This window comes from Felis catus, chromosome B2, assembly GCF_018350175.1.
Source record: "Felis catus isolate Fca126 chromosome B2, F.catus_Fca126_mat1.0, whole genome shotgun sequence".
NCBI classification, from domain to species: domain Eukaryota; kingdom Metazoa; phylum Chordata; class Mammalia; order Carnivora; family Felidae; genus Felis; species Felis catus.
The window spans coordinates 143,151,754-143,157,753 of record NC_058372.1 but is presented as its reverse complement, the minus strand read 5'-3'; the positions used below and the strand labels follow the sequence as shown (position 1 = coordinate 143,157,753).

The window sequence follows — 6,000 nt, the reverse complement described above, 5'->3', positions numbered from 1 at the left end:
TAACGTTTATTTATTTTTGAGACAGAGAGAGACAGAGCATGAACAGGGGAGGGGCAGAGAGAGAGGGAGACACAGAATATGAAACAGGCTCCAGGCTCTGAGCGGTCAGCACAGAGCCCGACGCGGGGCTCGAACTCACGGACCGCGAGATCATGACCTGAGCCGAAGTCGGACGCTTCACCGACCAAGCCACCCAGGCGCCCCTGTCATATATATTTGTGCGTTTTTAAAGATGATTGTGGAAATAATAACGTATCCTGAAGCAGTGTTTTGTTTTCTGTTTGTTTTTTCCCCTTGTTCCCTAGCACAGTTACGGCGCCGGAAGAATAGTGAACCAGACAAGTATTTCTGCCCTCGTGGGGCTTGTGCACGCTCTCTCCACACCCCTGTGCCCCAAGGCAAACAGGAACATCACCCTACAAGTGTCACAGATCACTCCTTCCCTTTTCAGCTTTGGTCTGTGCAGGCCTGGCTTCCCGGGCACGGGGCCCGTGCAATCACACAGCCCCTGCTTGGAAGGGCCCCGTGCTTGGATTAATGCTCTGCTGTCCCCAGCCTGAAATACATACTAAGTTTTGTCCAAGGGCCTCTCGTGTTCACTTTGCACTGGCTCTTGCAAATTATGTAGCCTGTCCCACATTTGTGCATTATAATAAAAAAAAGATCAAGTTAATAATTATATTTCCATAGAGAATTTAGAACACGTCTCCTAAATTATTTCAATCTCTTCATATTTGTAACTTCTAAATCCCTAGGAAGTCATAACTTTTTTTTTTTTTTTTTTAAACGGGGACAGTGAGGCCCCAAGGGATTATGTCAGATTTGATCACTCCACCTCTGTGCTTCCTAGAGCTGGGTCTTTCTCCTCATTGCCGCCGAGGACTTCACTAAAGACGGGACTCTGCGCTCTGTCCTTGCCACTCTTCTGTGCATTAAACCCAATTTTTATAACCTGTGGGACTCAGCACTTCACAGCCAATAACTTTCCAACCATCAAATTTCATTGTGGTTTGGCTGATCGTGGGTAGATATCGACCTGTTTTCTCTAGTTGGTAGAGAACAGGAAGCACAGGTTAGGGATGAAGCGGGCGGGAGGAATCACGTTTTCCTAACTCTGGCCTCTGGTCCAGCAGGCTGGACCAGCCCCAGAGCGGTCGGGAGCCGCTGACGAGGAAAGTCCTGGTGCAGGAGGCCGAGGCGGTCCTGTCACTGCAGATTTGCAGTGGTCCAGAGGTTACTGATCCAAGAGGCCATGCATAGTCTGTTCTGGCCACCTCTAGTTATTCTTTTGTTTTCAGAAGCTCCTGTATCTTGCACTTATTGCAAATTTGTGTTCTGAACACATGACTATTGTGGAGTAAAACATATCACAGCTCTACTTTGCAAGGATCAGGTTAAATCCGTAGCAGGGTCTGGTGCTTTTCAAGACATAGTGATCTTCTACCTCTAACGTAATTATCAGATCTCTGGAGGTGAACGGGAGAAAGAGGATTTTCCTTTTCTGTGGGACTGAATCCCTCCTATCTTGTCAAGAATCCATGACCTCAATCATGTTTTTTTGTCTGTGTTGCATCTCTGTGTGGGTGTATCAGATATATACATATATACACACATTGTGTATGTATATATATATGTATCATATTTATGCAAACTATATATATATATAAGTCATATATATACATGGTTCTGACACAGAAGAAATCACAAACATTGTTTGCTGGATTCAAATCTGTATTTTGATCAATCCAAAATACATATCTACTTCAACATTGTCTGAAAAGTTTAGAGAAGGACTTGGCCATCGGTCGCCTGCTTTTCCAATGTGACTTTTTTCCTGAGGCCCCACTGAAGAGGTATCGTCCTCCTCCCTCAGCAATGGTTGTGTGCAATTTGGAGCAGGGAGAGTCTTTCACATCTGAAGTCAGTGGTCAGATTAAACTTGGGTGACATGTAACACCAGTGCATTGTAACGATCTATTTTCTGCTTTGCGGTCCACGATATCCATTTTGGGTAAATCACAAAAGATTCTTGCAACGAAGGCTATTCCCCTAACAAAAATAGACATGGAGTGATCTTCCTTTTTTTTCTTTTTCTTTTTTTTTTTTTTAATACAAACCCCACAACTTTCTTATAGAGAAAGAAGTCCAGTGTGCCTGATCAGGACAGTCGTTGCAATTTACAAAGGCCAAGGCTCCCCCAGCCCTAAATGTAACCCCTTTCCCTTTTTTCGAGCCCGAAACTTTCCCTCTGTATTCTCAGACTTTGAAAGCAGTTCGCAGATTTTCAGGAACAATGGCAAATTTTCAAACATTCCCTAGAAAGGGTGTAGCCCTGCATTTCTCATTTATCTGCTCCCCTTACATCAGCCATCAGTGATGTTTGCAACCCCAGGCAGTTTTTTTACTGCAGTTCATTCAAGGGTGAACCAGAGATGACAGGCCCTCTGGGCTATGGCGGGAAGGCCATAAGAATCAAAGAACAAGCAAATGCCCTCAAGGAAGAAAGTTTGATAAGTCCCTGCTGTATGATTTCTATCCCTTCTGCAAAGCTGTTTTGTTTCCAGCCATTTTCTTACAATTTTTGACTCTTTTGGAAAAGTCTTGCTACTTTCCTAGGAAAAGTCTCCAGGGGAGCAAGCTTTCAAAGCCCGCTGCTAAATATGTGCCAGGCTAACATGCGGAAGGCCGTTTGTTTACAAAAATGGGGTAAACGCACAGATTGCTCCCCACCAGGCCCTATACCCCCACGGCCACTCAACAACCAGTGCTGAGACTTGCGGGCGTCTAGGGTACATGCTGTTTTGAAGCCATTTGTTCTCTAGGATTCTTGACTGTTATTATGTCATGCATGTTCCTCTGGTTTTATTCCAGATGTATAACATTAACATGAAATGTTGGAGGTCATGACAGTGTTGGACTCCAAAAACATTACTGCTTGTCTTTTCAGCGCCGGTCCCCAAAATGACTTGCTAAAGAAGGAGCTGGCATCCCTTCTGGCATTTTACACCACCGGAGGTCTTGTGTGTGTAGGGTAGGAGTGGGGATGGAGTGGGTCCACTTCACTGGGGATCCCAGTAACATTACAGACCCAAGAATATGTCCAGTTCTCAAGGTTTAACTATTGTGAAACGATTGTTTAACTATTTTTATGGGTATTTCAGAAGGGCTTTGGATTGCCTTACAAAGTTATGGAAGGGCTACTAAACACACTTATAAGATTCGTCAACTGCAGAGATACTTGCACAGCCACGGTGATGTTCAGAAGCGGCCATCTCCATTGTCCTACCTCCAGCTGCCCTGAGTGAAAATAGTGGCTTGGTATGCAAGCATAGCTTCATTACGAATCCCCTAGACCCTTCTTCTAACCAGACAGCCAACCCCCAGGCCCATTATTTCTTCTACAGAGATTCATCTATGCTGGCAGTGAAACCAGAGTGATCTCCAAAAGTCTGTGCAACGGTTATCGGTTGCCGCATAACAAATGACCCCAAAACTTCATGGCTTAAAAGACAATCATCCTTCGTTATTTCTCCCCAGTAATGAAGACCTCCCCATGTGACCTGGGCTTCCTCACAACGTGGTGGCCGGCTTCTCAGTCTGACCATCGTGAGACAAAGAAAGATCCAGGCAGAGCTGTATGCCTTTTATGACCTAGCCTTGGCAGGCATGCAGAATCACTTCTACTGTGTTCTGTTGGCCAAGGCAGTCACAAAGGCCTGCTCTGGTTCATGGAGCCCACCTCTTATTGCAGAAATGTCCAGTAGGACTGTGAGAGTATGTGGGATGGAAAGTATATTGCTTCAGCCACTTTTGGAAAATACAATCTACCAGAGGTACCGCCTCCATGGATTTTTTATCAACGTTAGTAAAGGCACCACCTGAATAAATACTAATGCAGCCTTGTGAGATGTACAGAGACTCCAGATCTCCTGTGGGATGAACAGCGGTCAGAAAGCCCAACAATTCAGTGGAAACTCTAGAAGAACTTGCCAACTGGAAAGGGAGGAGAGAGGATTGCTAGGTTCTTCTCTCAGCTATGCTTTTGGATAAACGTCTGGAGAGCACAGGGCTCAGCAGGTCAAGAACCAGCTAAAGCAACACCATAAAAACAACACCCTACGTGTTATTGCACGCGATGTTTTTATATGCACTATCCCATCTGATTCAGCAGACAGCTAGCTCACTGAAGGGTGGACAGTCTTTCACAGGGATTCAACAGCAAACAGGGGAGACGCTTCTTCTGTGTCCAAGGAATCTGCACTTTAGTAGGAGGAGATGGGCAATAGACAAAGCGGAATAAGCCAAGTGACAAATGAACAGGAAAGTGACAGCTAGTGATGGGCACTGTAGTAAAACCAGTGCAGCGTGTGGTAGAGACGTACCCAGTGCCATACCTAGCACAGCAGTGCATGTTAAGTGGTCAATGACAGCCTCTCCCAGACTCTGGGGATATAGGTCAGACACAGCTTCAGTCTATGGATGGAGGAATTCAAGTCACTGGGGACATCCTGTGGCTTGGGTTGGTTTAGCAGCAAGGCCGAGGTGAGAACTCCAGATTGTTGGCTGTAGTCCCTTGTTCCCCGCAGGCTGCACGGCTCCAGGCAACGGTGGCTGATCAGGGCCTGGTCATTCAGTAAGGGTACGTAGCCTGGTGTGGGTGCTGTCTCCACGTGGGGCCTGGAAGGTGTGCCAGGAGCCCTTTGAGAATGGAGAAATCAGTGAGTAGCCAGCAGAAGAACACGATCTTCCCTATCTGTTTAGATCAGGAAATGAGTTAAAATTGTCTTTCTTGGGGCGCCTGGGTGGCTCAGTCAGTTAAGTCCACTCTTGGTTTCAGTTCAGGTCATGATCTCATGGTTTGTGGTTTTGAGCCCTGCATTGGGCTCCGTGCTGACAGCTTACAGCCTGATTGGGATTTTCTCTGTTCCCTCTCTCTCTTCCCCTCCTCCACGAGCTCTCTCCTTCTCTCAAAAACAAACAAACATGTAAAAAAATTGTCTTTCTTTACATAGTCGGCTTGGCCATGAAAAGCTAGATGGAAATACAATCTTTGTGGATTAAACTGTATGTTAAGAGCTCTCTGACGTCAGGATTGGCAAAATGCTGATAATCCTTGAAGTTGAGCAAATGATCCGTGGGGGCTCACCATATTCTACTTTGGTGCGTGCTTGAAAGTTTCTCAGATGAAGAGTAAGTAAATACAAAAATATTAGCAGAGGATCTCTTTTTCTCTCTACCTCTCTTAAAATAAGAACAATTAATTCAAGCAATCTTTTTTTGAAAAAGGAAATTTTGCAAAAAAAAAAATGTATAACTCTCCAAACATATGCTTTTTTCTAAAGCCAAGCAATAGTGTATCGAAAGAATTTGTAATATTAGTTCCACCTTTACGTTCAGTGATAGTTAACATGAATAGGTGTGTTTCTACCTACTGGGAATATATTATGAAGTATCAGAAGGAGACAGCGTGGTCGCAGTGGTCACTCAGGAGAGGCAAGGTGAACCTGGACGTTCTGGGAACAGGGTCTGGTCCCATCTCTCCCACGGCAGGTCTGTGGCTCCGGGCAGGTCTCCTCACATCTCCGGTCCTTGGTTTTCTCAAGTAAAGGAAGCGTTTTCTCTGGATCACTTCAAGGATCCTTCCTCCCAACACCGGAAAGAGAATTTTGGGGGTCAAGGCATGACGGGACTGAAAATACCAAGACCACTTAGGACAGACGACAGGGAAGACGGAGACGAATTTCCAGCTCCTTGGACGAGGACCCACCTGATGCCTCAAGGCCTTTCTTTCAGGATGTCCAGATCATCCGTGGCTTCTCACCTTCCATCTGTCTCCCTGCCTCCCCAGGCTAACATCTTAGATGTTCTGTAAAGGAAACCGATGAAAAGATGAGTAACAGCTTCTGAGTAACAGCTTCAACAGCTACTGAAGATATTTTCACAATGTCTTTGAATTTCTCAGACAACACAGCGTATAAATTTCCTTCTCTTCATCTGGAA

At 45.4% G+C, this 6,000-nt stretch overlaps 1 long non-coding RNA gene across 2 annotated transcripts in view; it reads right to left on the bottom strand.

Moving 5' to 3' along the window:
- Nucleotides 1–1,713: 1,713 nt before the first annotated feature.
- LOC109500016 overlaps nucleotides 1,714–6,000 on the bottom strand; it is a 14,383-nt gene continuing 10,096 nt past the window's right edge. The window contains exons 6-8 of one of the 2 annotated variants that reach the window (XR_006598457.1): nucleotides 5,768–5,866; nucleotides 5,433–5,639; nucleotides 1,714–4,698 (exon numbers count right to left, since the gene is read on the bottom strand). This is a non-coding gene — a long non-coding RNA (uncharacterized LOC109500016). Of the gene's footprint in view, nucleotides 4,699–5,432; nucleotides 5,867–6,000 lie in introns of both variants that reach the window. The other variant, XR_006598456.1, reaches the window with a different exon arrangement.